We start from the raw sequence: 16,743 nt of genomic DNA, 5'->3' as shown, positions 1-16,743 counted from the left end.
GATGTAGGGGTACTGGTCTAGATGAAGGGGTGCCGGTCTGGATGAAGAGGTACTGATCCGGATGTAGGGGTACTAGTCTAGATGAAGGGGTGCTGATCTGCATGTAGGGGTACTAGTCTAGATGAAGGGGTGCTGATCCAGATGTAGGGGTACTGGTCTAGATGAAGGGGTGCTGGTCTGGATGAAGGGGTGCTGATCTGCATGTAGGGGTGCCGGTCTGGATGAAGGGGTGCTGATCTGCATGTAGGGGTACTGGTCTAGATGAAGGGGTGCTGGTCCAGACAAAGGGGTGCCAGTCTGGATGAGGGGATGCTGGTCTGGTTGTGGGGGTCCTGGTCCAGTTGAAGGGGTGCTGGTCCAGATGAAGGAGTACTGGTCCAGACAAAGGGGTGCTGGTCTGGATGAAGGGGTGCTGGTCTGGTTGTAGGGGTCCTGATCTGGTTGAAGGGGTGCTGGTCTGGATGTAGGGGTGCCGGTCTGGTTGAAGGGGTGCTGGTCTGGATGTAGGGGTGCCAGTCCGGTTGAAGGGGTGCTGGTCTGGATGTAGGGGTGCCGGTCTGGTTGAAGGGCTGCTGGTCTGGATGTAGGGGTGCCAGTTCGGTTGAAGGGGTGCTGGTCTGGTTGTGGGGGTCCTGGTCCGGTTGAAGGGGTACTGACCTGGATGTAGGGGTGCCAGTCAGGTTGAAGGGGTGCTGGTCCGGATGAAGGGCTGTTCCTGTGAGTATGAGTCAGTTGAATTGTACAAATCTCTCTATCCACGGGACTCAAAATCTCAGGTGTTCCATTGCAAAGTTCTCTAGCCAAGGCTTTATTCTACCTGGTCAAGTAGCGGTCAGTGTCTTTTTTCTAAGAAAGGAGCTGCCCATGTCATTTGAAAGTGGTTGAGAAGTTTCAAGGGTACACTAGAAGGGCTGACCAGGGCCTTTGGGGTGTGTAAGTTCAGCCAGTGGAAAGAGATTTATGGAAAAGGCCACAGTTAGTGGGCCAGCAGGGAATGCAGGAGGGCAGCTGTATTAAGGGCAGCAAGGCCAATGCATCTGGACCCCACAGGCTGGAAGGACTCTTGGGTATCTGAGACAGGATGGAAAACCCTCAGCTCTGTGCTCCTACCTCAACTCACTGCCAGGCCCAGAACTCTCATGTGAGACCTCCAGCTGGCACTCAGAAGGCAACCTCTACACATACTTAGGCAGCACTGGGGAGCCAGTGAAGGTTCTTGAGCAGGGGCACATATGACTTCACCATGCCCGATGTGAAGGAGTATTTAGCCTCTGTTGATCTCGTTCATCTGAACAATGCCTGGGAAGAGACTGGGCTTTGGCCTTGCGCAGGCCCTCTAGAATCCCAGCACTGTCTCTAATAGAGCTATTGTGAGGCTAAAATGATTCTACCTGGGGCACTGTTATCAGTTCTGGACCCCACACTCAGAGACAAAAACAAAGGCCTATGTGTTTAAGATAAGATAAGTAAGGGCCTTTGAAACCCTTATCCCATGACAAGTAGCCGCCGTACCCAGAAATGTCTGGCCTGGAGAAACCATCCACCCATGGAGGTGAGCTGGGACTCCAAGGACGGGGAATGGAAGAGGGCTTACACTGCTCTGGGTCAGCCAATCCTGGAACTGAGACCGGTGGTGGAACTATGAGAAAGCCAATTCCTGCACAAAGCGAGTGTGACCTTCCCCAGCATCAAGCCATCGAGGGTGGGACAGCTGGCTCCTCCAGGAGATTCAGACGTGGAGTGGGCAGCTGGGGAGGGGAGCTCTTTACATCCCTTCCCACCTTGAGAGCCTGTATTCTCCACGCTGGGCGTCTTTCTGGTCCGTTCTCGCCCTTCCCTGCCCCCTCTTCCTTGTTTCCCTAGTGAAAGGTCTTTCTGTTCCATGTCCGTTTTTCTAACCGACTCTGCGGGTATCTTAAAACACCATCCTCCACCTAGATGGGGCTTCTGAACCTCTGTGTTAGTTTTAATGACAAAGCATACTCAAATCTAGATCCCTTTTCAGAAGCCCCGGTCTAGGGTCCCTCCTCAGTGTGCTGCTATTCAGAGAAAAAGCCGTTTTTCTCCCCAAGGCATCTGCGGCTCATCAGGGTCCCTTGTCACTAGTCCTGGCCGGCTTTCATGTTTCCATTCGGCCCAGCCCCCATGACACCGTTCCCTGAAATTCAATTTGTGCCTGAATTGCCTCCCTTGTCCCTAACAGGTTGAGCTATGTGAGGAAACACACTCCATTTGCTGCCTTGTTTTTGTGAATTTATTAACCATTCTGGCCATACCGTCTCCATGCTTAATAGCTCCAAAGGGGAAAAAAAACCCATGCTCCCTAGCTTGAAATACATGGCAGGTTGCCAGAAAGTCTCCCCCCCCACCCCCCGATCCTGTATATCTAATCTGGCTCCTGCTCATCCGGCCCCACCGAACGCTCCCTTCCTGAAGGAGTCAGCCATCATCTCACTCTCTGGGCAGCCCTCCCCAGCATCCCAACTTTGCTCCATACTTCATGTTCTCAGGGAGACTTTCTGGACTTCTGTTGTGAGTGGCATCAGCAGGTCACCCCTGCCTTGGTGCTCCCAGACGCTCTCATGTCACTGTCAACAGGACATCTTCTCCGTCACCCCTGTCAGCTTCCTGAGCTCCTTGCATTCCTAGAAGCGCACAGAGGGCTGGTCCATGGGAGCCAGACGTGACCCAGCTGCCCTAGGATCATATAAGAGTCGGCAGGACTCTGTCCCACAGGAGGAATTCATGAAAATCACCGGTCGTTTCTTTGAAAAGGAATCCTGTTTTTCTGATTCCAAAATAGTCATGAACTTAATGCGCCGAAAGTTTTGCTCAGAAAATACTGAGTTGCCTGAAAAGCACGCAGCAGCTCCCAGCCAGCTGTTCCCTCTGAGTCCTAAGAACACCTGGTGGTGATGACAACTTTGCCATGAGTTATTTGCAACGTTTCTAAAAGCCTGAGAGAGGCAGGAAGTAAGATGCTTGGCTGTGGTGTAGAGACAGGTGGATGCGGTTGGAATCTGAGTGCCTTCTCTTTCTACCTGTGGAATTTGGGTGTTTTCTTGCCCCTGAGTCTCATGTTCTTATCTACCTTGAAGCTAACTGGAGAGGATGATAGCTTGTGTATTGCAAGGTTGATCCCACTTGCCCTGACCTCCCACCGTGGGGTACGGGGATACCCCAAGTCCCTCCTGCCCTGGGATCTTCCTGCCTCCAGGCTTCCCCTTGTAGACCTGCCTCTCCAGTGACTGCACATTCCCTCGGGTGCCTCTCTGCTCTGCAAATCCCTGCCCCGATCCTGCTGTCGCTCCTTCACCACCTGCCCCTTATTCAGAAAGACACATAAACCAGAGATAACCCAATGAGTTCATGGGAAGCAGTTTCCAGGAAGTTGTGGGACTTGCAGAATTTTCTTCCAAGTGAAACTGCCCAGGGGCCTTTGCGTGGAGGCTCCACCTAGATCCTTCTTCCTTAGGTGCAGGTCTGTGTCAGCCAGAATAAGAGACTCAGCCGGGGCTCAGGGAAATCATCCATCAGCACCTACACTCCCACTGCCCCCACCCCTGCCTGATCTTCAGGGTCACGTGTGGGCATAGCTCTCACCTGGCCACTTCCTGGGGGACCCTGAGCAATTTTTGCGTATCTGATCCTCTGTGGTGTTCTCTGTAAAGAGAAAGTTATACCCACCTTGTAACTTCACGGGGAGGATTAGAGACATTTATGTAAAACCCTTAACAGAGGATGTGGATTAGATCACATGAGAACATTCCCATATGCTGCTCTCAGGAGTGAAGCTCCAGCAAACAGTTGTCACAGAGTGGAGGACCGTCAACTATCCTAGGTGGTCACACAGCCCCTCTAGAAAGCCTTCCATACCCCAAGCAGGGTGGTAACCCCTCTGGGGTACCGTTGTGCCTGTCTTTGCAACAATAGTGACAGATTATCATTTTCCCTGAATGCATCCACGTGAGCCTCCAATTCCATGGCTGATACCCCAGGCAGCTTTGTAACCTCAGCACTAAGACATAGCCGGGTTGGGGGGGTGGGGGGGCGAGGTAATGAAGGCTGTGAAAGAGAGCTGAGTTCCAATCTTGGCTTCACAACCGGCTATGGGACCTCGAGTGAATCCTTTGCCCCATTCGGTCTCTAGTCTTCTCAGCTTTCTAATGTCAACAGAAAAACCAAATTCAGTAAGTTCTGAGAGTTTAGCCAGGTTAATACAGCGATGGCTCAGTATGCAGGAGCAATGAGAGACGCATAACAAATGTCTGATGCGCCGACTCGCTCACCAGCGTGGCCCCTTTCACCCCCATCTCCCGCATTGTGGGTCCACTGCGGCCGGGAACCCTGTCATATTCCTGTCCTGGTCGCCAGTGAGCAGGGGTGCAGAGTGGTGCGTGGATGAGTGAGCGGCTGAGTGAACACAAAGAAATGAACAAGGAGATGACCCCGTGAAGAATAATGAACAGACGCAGGCCCTTGGCCCTAAAGATCATCTGTCATCATACAGTTAGGGCCCTTTTTCCTTTGGGGGCCGAAGGCACCGTGTCAAACTAAGAATGTTCTCAAAGAAGCTCCTTTCCCTGGGCCGTTCTTGCACTTGGCATTCAACTGCTCTTGTCCTATTGGGCCTCCAATCTCCACAAACACGTGTTGTTTTTTTCTCTGTCGTTTGGCTCACAAAGCTGACAGGTGGCCTTCTAAATGCAAACACACGCGCCACACACCTGTGTTGGCTCCCCCCCACCCCACACCCCCACAACATCAGGAATTGCATCAGCCGAAGCCAAAACAGTTTCCTTGCTTGGCAAGGTTATTTTGGGTTTGGGGATTCTTTATTCCTGCCTTGGGTCGTTAGTCCTTCCCTGCCGGGTCCGTAGGAACAGAATTCAGAGTCTTTGAAGTTATTTAATTTTCCTGAAGAGGGGTGTGTGCATTATGCCATACAGGGATATGGCCTGACATAATTAAGAATCGGCATAGTTCTTCCACCAAGAAACCCCTAGAACTATTTGCATGTCACACAGAAGGATGGGAAAGGATTTGGGCCCAGCGACTTTGCCAGATACTTGTCTGAAAACCACTATAATTTGTGGGTTTGAAGAGTCCTATTAGTTCTCTCTCTTGCCTTGTCTCAGACAGTGTAAAATTGGAGACGGCAATTACAGGGTCCACTTCTCAAACAGCACTTGGCTGTAGACTTTCATTTTTAAAAAAATTACAGCTTTAAATAGCAATGTAGTAGAGAAAAGAGAAAAGATGGAGTAAAAGGGGTCCTTCATCCTGTCACCATCATACTGGCCCCATGGTGGTTCCTGAGGTTCCTCCATGTCATGAACAGCAAAAAAACAAAAACATAGCACCTGAGCGACGCCTGTGGCTCAAAGGAGTAGGACACGGGCCCCATATGCTAGAGGTGGTGGGTTCAAACCCAGCCCCGGCCAAAAACTGAAAAAAATAAAAGGAAATAAAACTTAGCACCTGCCCTCAAAATGACATTTCCAGGAACACAGCTAATGAGATGGTCATAGGTGAATCCAAAAATTAATTTTTTAAGGTACTCAGATCCTTTAATACATTAATACATACTGTGACTTTTCTCCATATTCTGTGTGAATGTATACTACGTATATATTATGATACATGATATATGTTTATAAATTGAATAGTTCTCAATTTTTTTTGTTTAAAAACTCTTTTCTTCTAATAAACCTCAGTCTGAGAATCATTTCATTAGAACTATGTTTTTCAACTTTTTTTTTAATCTCACAGCACACTTGAACCTATAGTTGAACTTCCGAGGCACACTTAAATTACATTGATCAAAAAAAAGAGTAAAAAATAGAATATACTTGCTGTGCTTTGAACTTCTTTTGAAAATAATTTGATATAAAATTTTTCGTGGCATACCTGTGTGCCGCAGCACATTGGTTGAAAATCACTGCATTAGAGGTTTATCTACAAAAAGAGATGAGTGTGTGCACACATGTGTGTGCCTGTGTTTGTGTGTGTGTGCTGCTGATACAAAACGATCTACCCTAAACTCAGTGGCTCGGATCAGCTGCACAGTCCGTTTGGTACAGCTTTTCCCTGGGTTCTGTGGCCCATGTGTCTGTAGTTCGGTGGGGGTCGGGCAGGCCACTTGTCCATCTCACATCCTCGGACATGGCTAGCTGTAGAGTGGTCTGGCATGGTTTCAGATGGCACAAGAGGCCTCTGTTCCACGTAGTGTCACCTCCTGCAGATTAATCTGACCTTACTCACAGAAAGCAGTGGCCAAGGGCCCCGATCGCCCATGGAGGCCTCAGTTCATCACTTCTGCCACATCCTTTCTCCATAGCAATTCATAAGGCTGCCCCAGATTCAGGGATGGGGAAGAAAGTCTGCCCCTTGGTGGGAATTGCAGCGAGGTTTCCCTGCAAAGGGCATGAATAAATGGAGGGGTACTGCCCTGTAGCCGGCCTGCTGCTGTCCACACATAAAGTCACTACTGAATCGTGGTAAGCGAGTGTTGGAATATAAAATATACCTCCTTCGTCGGCTCCACCACTTTGTTTTCTGTTGCCGTCATGATCTGGGAGACTCACCGTTCTGTTGGGCAGCCCAATTCCATGACCTTCATCCCTTGAATCGTTTCACTGAGAGTGGCCGCAGGGACCTCAGACCCTCAGGTGCCCCTCCTTTCTCTCACCAGAAGCTTCTGTCTGTCCTTCCTTCCCACTCTGATGCTTTTCTCCTGTTGAACTTTTCTTAGTTCAACATTCAAGATCCATTTAGTGTTACCTTCTCTCTGTAGCTTTGCTTGAATCCCTAGGGAAGTAGCTCTTTGGAATATATTTTTTGCTGAACTCCTAACCTCATTTTGTGGAGGTTATCAGGGAGGAGTGTTTTCCAGTGGTGGAAAGCGTGGGCTGTGGCATCGGAACAACCTGAGTTGAGGTCTCTGCTTCACCTTTGCCTCACATTGTTGCTGTCGGCCTCAGTTTCCTCACCTATGAGCACAGTGAATGGTGGCACCTGCTCCCTGTTTCTGTGTAAGCACGAAGTGAGCTACAGTACATGACTCAGCCTAGTCCAAGGGCAGTGAGAATTCAGTAGCTGTGGGCCATTATTCTGGTTCTTTCCCTGCTTTTCTGTGAGCTCCTAGAGGACAGAAGTCCCTTTAATCGTCACCGTTTCTCAGGTCACTATTCTGGGGTTTTCAGTCTACGCGATTTTGATGGTGTGCCCTCTCCCCAGGACAAGGTACAGTGACCACGTGTGCACGTGTGCACTTTTGTCAGCCCAGGGGATCCCTCACCCTCTGTCCTGGGCCTCAGTTAGTGGTTCATTGACACTCATCAATGGCAGAGATACCCTCGTTTGATCTATCAGCGGATTCGAGAGTTTCAGGGCAGCAAAAGTTAGGATTAATTATATCTCTTAATGGTCTCCTCAGATCAGTGCATCAATTTGTAGGAGGAAAGTTTTGTTTTGATACCGGCCAAGGTAAGGACACGAAGCTGGTTCTCTCTTTTTACTTAACCTTCTTCGTATTCAGTCATCCGGCCCCTGGTTTTAACCCACCTTGGCCCAGGCACTCAGGGTGCTCAGCTGTGGGTATGATCCCTTTCTTTTTCTTCTGTCTCCGATAACTCATTTTGGGATGCTATTGTTTGCTCATTTTAATCCAGACGTGTGATGCCCCGTTCTTCTGGCAGATTTGTTCTCAGGGTCATGCGATCCTCCCCTCCACCCTTTCTTAAGAACTCTGAACCAAGATAAGGCTTAATCTCATTCACTCCTGGAAATACACATTTCCTCGCTCTCCTTGGCCAGTGCAGCTGGAGGCTAATTTCTCTTGTGATCTTCCATACATGGAAACAGGTTTAGGTCAGGGTCTCTAAAAGCCAACAGCATAAATGCTTAATGACAGGACTTGTTAACTGGCTAGAGAGACAGGGAAGTTTTAGGAAGGAGTGTATAACTTGAGCGAAGACTTAAAGGACGAACAGGACTTGAGCAAGCAACGGAGAAATGGGATCACCTCCTAGACCAGTATTTGTCAACCTTTGTTATCTCACAGCACACTTGAAGCTATGATTAAACTTGTGTGGCACACTTCAGTTATGTTGATCCAAAAAAAAGAATGTATTTACTGTGTTTTGAACTTCTTTTGAAAATAATTTAATTAAAGATCTTTAAAAATTTTTGCAGCACATCTTAAGACCCTCTCACGTGGCACACCAGTTGAAAATCATTGTTCTAGGAAAATGGTTGAGGTCTCTCACACTCTTGAGTCCTCCACTCAGAAACAGTTGATTTGTTATCAATTCCTGACTCAAGGAGACGGGGGAGTGTGTGTTTCTGCCAGCTGAGAGTGCTGGGTTGGTTCTTAGGGTGCATATCCTGGCCTCTTGTGACTGTCAAAATGCCCACTCCTGAGTGGGAGGAAGGTGTCTACCAAGCGTCCTGTAACTGCATTTATTATTCAGTGATTTTTGCACTCTGTTAGCCTTTGAACAGGATCCCAGCCCCATAATGGGACCACGAGTAGGGCAGCACATTGATGGGCTACTTAAGTGACCCTACCATGCTTGCCCTACAGCACTGGCCGTGGTGGAACTTGACCTTCACAGGCGACTATTTAAATAGCTCAGCCCTAAACCAAATGCATGTCCTCTTCACCAGAGAAGTACTTAGTGCTTTTCTCTCCACTCCCCGGCCACCTCCCTACATCCTCAATCCCCCAGGTAATAATCTTGTGGCTAATAAAAAAGTCTTTCTTTTATCCTTCACCTTATGATTAATTGCCCAGTTTAAAACCCTTATATATAGTTGTATTAAGCATAGAAGCCTTACTAATTGCTGGTAATAACACGTGAGTGGATTGGAGCAGAAATATTTTTGGCCTTCAGAAAAGAGATTCTTAAAAATATGGCATAGAAGTAAATAGGAAGGAAACAGGTTGTCAAATTGGTAAGTTGGATTCAATATCAGTTTCCTTTTGATGAAACTGAAAGGAATGATGGGACCATCCACCACCCCACCCCACCCCAAGATTCTTTTCTCACTTTGGGTGTAATCTGCGTTGATCATGTTAACTTTCTGAGATTCATTTTCCTCACCTGCAAAGTGGAAACGATGACCACTCTCTACTGACATCTGAAACTTGTGGGAGACTCAGGCTGTGTGTAGAAAGAGTTTTCCTCCAAGAGGGTGGAGGGGTTGCTTTTATGAAACCGTGGGGAAGAGAAGACTTAGGGATGATATGTATGAGTTTCCTTCAAGTATTTTATGGTCTTTTATACCATGTCTGCCAATTAAGTTCATGAATGCATCCTAGAAAAAGTGCTAGGATGCTCTAAAATTAATCACAAAGTGAAGGATAAAAGAAAGATTTTTTTATTTGCCACAAGATTATTACCTGGGGGACTGAGGATGGGCGGAGGTGGCCAGGGCAGTGGAGAGAAAACTCGCTGCTGAATATCACTGCAGTCGCTTTCAAAGTACTCCCCTTGGGAAGCTGTGCACTGATGCCAGTGCCTAGTTCACCTTTCAGAGCAATTTTGGAACTCTTTTTGTAGAATGGCCATTCACAAAAAAATGCAATAATAATAATGAATGCCAATCAACAAGAGTCCACCACGTGTTGACACAAACACAGCTGTGAGACACTGATATACCAGGGTTATAAAGCCTTACCAAATTGTTTGTACAGTGCTCCAATGTAAGCACATGGTGATTAGTTCATGAATTTAATTGTTAGACTCATGTACAATGACAACTCTTTATGGTCATTTCACAAGAAAATTTCCAAGCTACTTTGAAAGGTAGGCCAGAACCTGGTGAAGCTTCCTGGGGGGAGTACTTCAAAGGTGACTGTCGTAATATTCAGCAATGATGTGTGTAGCACTTCTTCTAAGATAAGTTGTGAACTTAATTGTCAGACCTAATAGGATTAGGAGAAAAAGCACAGTTGTATGAGAGAAGAGGGAAAAATCTGGGCTCAATAGAAGAAAGAAATTTCGGACCATGGGAGCTGATTTCCAGAGGAAAGGACACCTTCCCAGGGTAGGACGTTCTCTGACCCTGAGAGTATTTGAGGAACTGCTGGATGGTTCTTTCTGGATCTCCATGTTGCAAAGGGGACTGTTGTATGGGACCTCAGATGTTTCCGTCCTTCTCACTTGCTGTTTGCCCATCATTCATTATGTAAGCCAGTATTTCTATCATGTTTCTGCTCCCAATATCTCATCTGCTCCTGTGTCAGATGCCCCAGAAGCCCAGTAGCACCTTAATGTCTCCTGCCCCAGATTCACAGCAGGCAGAAAGTGCTGGTGTTACCTTGTGAACTTAGAGCAAAGACATTTGTCAAATACTATGACTGAGTCACCTCACTAAGTGAGTATTGGACATAGAGTACGTGCTTAAAAAAAAAAAAAAAAACCTTTTCTTTCCTCCCGTCCTTCTGGAGCACTTGAACCCAGAGCTCTGGATCTCTCCAGTGTGTCCTGAAAGAGGCCACAATGGGGGAAACCGATAAAAATCCTGGCGACTGGCTTTGATGTCCCAGCTTGTGCCTGTTTCTTTGTTTTGTAGCGCCAAGCCACTCACCATATTTGCTAAGAATCTAGAGCTAATTCAGCTGTGGAAAAGCAGTAGGATTTATTGAGCACCTGCTGTATGCCACAGACAGCCCAGGCTGTGGATTCAGCTTATGTCTTTTTCAGAGATCACAATTCTAGGAGACAAGTGCCATTCACATATTAAGGAACTGAGGCTTTACGAGGTCGTATAACTCACCCACAATTTGGAACCTCAGTTGTTCTGACTCAGGCACCCATACAATTTCCCCTAAAATGCACTGCCTTTCGGATTAAAGGAAATGCAAAGCCCTTCATCTCCTCACCCTAATCCAAATTGATCCTCATGCCTCAGGCCCCTTCTTCCATAGCTTCCAGTCCAGACTGTACACCAGCACCTCTGGAGGCACAGCACTCTTTAGCTGACTGTGAGCAGCTCTCTCCTCCTTTGCACTGAGTCCCAACAGGCAGACCCATGTCTGAGTTATTGCTGGAGCTTTTTTCTTCTTGGCACGCTTCTTTCTTCCTCCTGGATATTATGTTAAAGAGATGTTTGTGAACGTCTAAGAGCAAATCTCATTGAAAGCCACCTACCTCTGAAGCTGGAAAGATTCTCATTCTGCCACCCTGCTTCCCATCCTGCAAACGCCCTGTGTGTTTTCATATGAGAACCGTGTCCCTCAGTAATCAGTGCTTGGTTGACTGCCCTTTACTTAGATTTAATTCAGTCTCTCTGCTGCAAATGCAGAAAGAGTCGATCATTAATGTGAAGAATTACAAGATTTCTCTGGACAACTGTTCCCTACACCCATTCCCCAACTCCCATCGTTTATGGGAAATAAATTTTCATTCAAAATTCAAGCAGTTGGTTTTTCCTTCAGTTTGAAATCTGGATCAAGATGTTGTATAATTGGATTGAATCTGGCCTGAACATTTGTCAGTTTCAATTCCTCATTAAGCGCCACATTGTAGAGGAATTATAATTATTGCAACGCAGTTAACATAGATGTCACACAAGAGAAAGTCGTACAGAAGTGAGGGGAGGGAATCGGAATGTGTGGATTCCTATGAATGACCAAGAAGGTTGCTCCTTTCGATGATTCTTAGGTGGGCTTTCTTTTAGCTGTACTTCACAAAAAGTGTCCTGAGATAGAAACCTGAATTTCTAAAGTCTTAGGAGTTTGGAAAGGTAAGAGGAGGTCATCGGGTTTTGCCCCACCCTCCATGCAAGAATCCCTAAAGAACATCTCTGATAACTGTGGGTGAATTACTTGACTATTTGGCTTTAGCCCACACACCCGCAAGTGGCAGGTATCGTTACTTTTATAATCCCAGCGCTCTAATTGCTAGAAAACCCTTCTTTTCTTTGAGTTTCTTTATAATTTCTTTCATTCATTCATCCTTTGGACAACATGTACTAGGAACCCCCTACCTGCCTACTAATAGACAGTGTTCTATTCCCTAGGGATATGCAGGTGAACAGGATAGGGTGTTTGAGAATTCATGGTTGTGGGAAGAAAACAGTCGTACAAAAGCAATTATGATTCCTGTAATGCAAGAAGTGAACGAGATGCTAGGGGACCCTAATGGGAGGGTGGGACATTTTGCCAAAGGAGTTTAATGAGGTCTTCGTCCAGGGGATACAGTCTTAAAAGATGACGGGAGGTTGTCACTGGAAAAAGAGTGGGAAAGTCTCCAGAAGAGGAAACCCAGTGTTGAGAGGCAGTGAGATGTCAGAAAGCCTCATATATCCCAGGGACCAATACATGGTCTTTTGTAGTAGGAGCACAGGACACCTGCAAGGGGCCAGGAGGTGAGGGTGCAAAGGGGAGCTGCCCCAGTGAGCAAATGGCTTGAAATGTGGGGCTGAGGAGCTGGATCCGTGAGGAAGTCATGGAGGCTTTCGGGTGGTGGAGTGACACTATTAGAGTTGCATTTCTCAGGGTCCCTCTGGTGGCCTGTGACAGGTGGTTTGGCAGGTGCAGAGACCATTAACAACCTAATGGAATTATCTAAGTGTATCTATCAAGATAGAGTCGGGAGAACATGCCAGGTAGTTTAATAGAGGGAATTTAATGTGAAGAACTAGTTAGGAATGTGTTACAAGAGCAGAGCAGCCACAACAGGGCACGATGGGGCAGGACTGGGCACAGGAGAAGTGGCTGCCATCCCTGGTAGCAGAGCCCTGCAGCTAGGACAGTCAACAGGCTTCAGGACCACAGAGAGGGGGGCTGCCTGCTGTGAGCTCAACTCACACAGGAGGCTGAGCCACAGCCAGAAATACCATCTGAAGAAGTTGGGGAGAAGGTCAGTTATTCTCCCTTCTGGGCACCGTCCAGGTTCCAGCCACTGCCTCCTATCTAGCAGCCCTGCAGGGAAGGCTGGGCAGCATAGTCTACAGCGGTCAGCCCCTGCACTGCAGCACAGAATTCAGATGGGGGTGACAAGTGCGGGTGACAGCACTCCAGGGGCAGGACAGGGCAAGGCGGGTGTGAGTGGATGGCTGGGGTGTACAGCACAAACGTGGAGCCTGAGCTCCCTCTGGGGTGACAAGCCCAGGAGGTCAGGTTACCAGGTGACATAAACCAAGCATCCTTCTCCTTCCTAGGGGCTCTGTCATTCACAAACACACAACTTTGTGTCTGTAACTTTTAGAAATGTTCGTATGTCAGCCTTGCCACCGGCTGTCTTTGGGTTCTAGCCAGACACAGCAATGATCCCTTCCATCCCGTTCTCTCTTTCCTCCGGGCCTCACATTTGGGCTGTGTCACATTATCACCCTGAGTGACGTCTGGCTCTCCCTTCCAAGGTTAAAAACTGGGCTGTCAGGAGTGGAGTGAAGCAGAGCTGTGGGAGGCTCACTGGGAAACCATTCCTGAAACTTGGTTTTAGCAAATGCCCCTGGGAAGGAGATAAGTGGTGGCTCAAGCAGGGGCCTGGTGTCTTGTTTACACAGTTGTGTGTTGGATTAAAGCAAGTCTGGATGAAACAACCAACACACCACTCCTCTGCGAAAATGGAGGCCACTGGTCCCTGGGGGTGCGCTCTTCAAATTCTTTCTAAAACCCGAGATCTTCTATTCAAATGAAGCATGCCTGGCAGCCTGCTATGTAAACGGAAGAGTAGATGTGGTGGTAGACCTGCCCACCAGGATGTCCTCCCTCCTGTTCACTCTGAGGGACAGACCTGGAAAGGAAGCGGTGTCAGAGAGAGCAATTTGGGAACTACTATCCAAAGGGCTCTGCGCGGTAACTGCGTGGGAGGGAGGAGGGAGGCTGTCAGTGGCCGACATCCTCCATGTGCTTCCCTGTCTAAGACTTTGTCATCCTGTCATTTAATTCAAGAACACGGATCGGGAGCTACTCTTTCTGAGGCTGTAAAAGTCACCAAAAGAGCAGGAAATTTGAAGTTAGAGCCTTATACTTCTCAGTTACATGTCTCTAGGCAAATTGTTCTTTTGCGTTCTTAGTGACCAGCTAACCAGGTGGGGAGAAAATGTAAGCGCCATTGTGTGTGGCATACAGTAGGCGCTCAGCAGTGGGCAGGCAACATGGTGTTACAGCGGAGAGTGTGAGCTTTGCAGCCTGGCTACTTGGGGTCAAAGTTTTTCTCCTTCAGTTACCAGCTGCGTGACCCTGGGTGGGTTACGTAAACTTCTCTGTGACTCGGCGTGTTCACCTCCATGATAAAGACCCTAACACCCACCTTACAGAGTTATTTTGAGGCCCAAAGAAGGGAATACTTGCAAGGCATTTATAAAAGCAACGATCACATAGGAAGTACCCAGTGAATGTCAGCCATAATAATTATAATAATTATCACGAACCAAAGACTATACCAAACGCTGCAACAGATATGAGGCTGAGGAAGACTTGGCCCAGCCACTCCGTGCTGTTAGCCTGCTGCTGGGTGTGGGACTGGTACACAGAGCCTGGGGCTGGTGCGCCTTCCGTTCTCTGTGCCCAAGTAATAATGTCTACAAGGTCACTTTAACTTGACAGCCTGAGTGGGGGGCTTGCCCTGCAGGCTCCCACGTGCCCCATAGCTATGGGACCATGTCGCAGTCCTCTTAGACCACCATGACAGCAACAGCAAAAGCAGACTGATGCCTTAAACAACAGAAATTAATTTTCTCACAATTCTGGAGGCTGTGAAGTACAAGGTCAAGGTGCCGACTGGCTTCATTCCTGGCAAAAGCTCTCTCCTGGGGGTGCTGACCAGCAGGTCTCCGCCATATTCTCACATGAGCTGTCCTCAGTGTGTACAAGTGGGAACCTGGGGAGGGGTGAGGAGAGAGAGAGCAAGCTTCCACTTCTTACAAGGCCATGAATCCCATCTTGAGGACCCCATCTTTGGGATCTAATTGGGCCCAATTACCTCCCCAAGTCCCCTTCTCCAGGTACCATCACCTTGGGAGTTAGAGCTTCAACATGTGAATTTTAGAGGAACACAAGTATCCAGTCCTTAACGGGCAGCGATGACAAACAACTATAACTACCAAGCATCAAGCACCCCACCGAGTAAGAGACTGCGCCAGGCACTTAGTGTGCTATTTTGAGATTCTCCCAAACTACTGATAAAAATAAGTCTGTCCTCTACCATAGGAGATAGTGAAGAGCGGAGAAGTGAAACCGATACAGCCAGAAGAGGCACCGCTAAGAATGTGATCCACCCCCTCTGACCCGAAAACTAGGGTGACCTAGTTTATTATCCAAACTGGGGCACTTCAGAAAGTGACAAAGGGATTTGCTGTGAACAGTTACAGAAGGACAGTCACCAACAGTAGAAGTCTTAGGCAAACCAGGAACTGGGATGTCTTACTCTAAGCCTGTGAATTCTGGTCCTGCTGGGCCAGGCTGCCTCCAAGACCAGAATATGTGAGAATTCAAAGGCAGGCAGGAGTCTCCTATCTGTCTTGTCCCTGAAGCTCTTTGCCAGTAGTGACACCCATGCTGAAGCGGCCCTGACACTGTCCCCACGTTACAGGTGCCCGGGTGCGTGCCTGTTCCTGCCGTGAATGAGATCTCCTGCTTGGAGATCTGTCGTGTGGTGAGACTGTGTGATTGGGGGTATCTGTTTGCTGCTGCGGCCGTGAGCCTGTCATCATTCCTCTAATACAAACCATCAACATTCACAGAGCCCCAGCTACAGCCTGTCTAATGAGCAGCTCTGTAACAGGCACTTCCCCATAAATACCCATCGATGCCGACACGCATTCTCTCTCGGTACACTAATTCAGCTTTTCTGGGTAAGTCATCACGTGGAGGGTTTTTTTCCTTTCTTTCTCCCTAACTGCCATTATCAGTCATTGCGGAAGAATAACAAACAAAATATGGTTTTAAAAAAAGAAGAAGCAGGAGCTAAATGAACAGTCGTGGGGAATAAGAAAATATATGTTGGTGACAGTCCCAACCCGAAAGATTTAAAACTTGTTTTTGTAGCGACGCAGAAAGGAGGCAAGAAACTCGCATTGCTGCGTGCTTACTGGGGGCAGGCAGTGCGCCTGGTGCCTGGCAGGCTGTATCTCGTTCAGTGATTCCAGAGACAGCACGGCTGTGACACTTTCAAACACACAGCCTCCCGGGACCCCGCCCTGTGGCTCTCTTTTCGTAAGGCTTGCGTCGATTTATGGGTAGAGGGAGATTTACAAAGCTCCCCCACCTAAGTCTCCTCCTCAACACATTTATCTCGTTTAATTAATATGACAGCGGTTATTTTCTCCATTTTAGAGATAAGAAGAGCGAGGCTGAGATGCAGAGGAGAGAGGAAAGTAATGTCTGATTGCTCAGGATAAATCCCTTGCTTCTCTACTTATGCAGAAAGAATGTCTCCTGTTACGGTGACACTGACTCTCACTTTTTACAACACTTTCCCCCTTCCCCACCTCCGTTCCCCTGCCTATCTTAGAGTCCCGTCAGCTTATCATGATGCTGCTCTCCAGCAGGTGAGCGGCTCTGCCAATTTGATCACTAGTACTAATTCTTCTTTCCTGCCTTTGCACGCTGTCAGCCCAATACTCTCCCCCCACCCTTTCTGTATTTTTGAATCTCACAGCCTTGTCTTTTTGGCTATTTCTTTGTTGTTTCCACAGTCACCCAGGAAGCTCTCGCCCCTTCCCTCCTGCCCCCATTATAGGGAGGACACTTTGCAGGATGCTCTGGCCGTAGTCCTCCAGAGA

General features: G+C 48.0%; 1 protein-coding gene across 1 annotated transcript in view; it reads left to right on the top strand.

Moving 5' to 3' along the window:
• DAB1 (DAB1, reelin adaptor protein) overlaps nt 1-16,743 on the top strand; it is a 303,539-nt gene that overhangs the window by 254,678 nt on the left and 32,118 nt on the right. The gene's annotated exons all lie outside the window — the stretch shown is intronic.

The sequence above is a fragment of the Otolemur garnettii genome, unplaced genomic scaffold, assembly GCF_000181295.1.
Source record: "Otolemur garnettii isolate 467f Iridium unplaced genomic scaffold, OtoGar3 scaffold00066, whole genome shotgun sequence".
Classification (NCBI taxonomy): Eukaryota; Metazoa; Chordata; class Mammalia; order Primates; family Galagidae; genus Otolemur; species Otolemur garnettii.
This window is presented reverse-complemented; position numbering and strand designations above follow the sequence as displayed.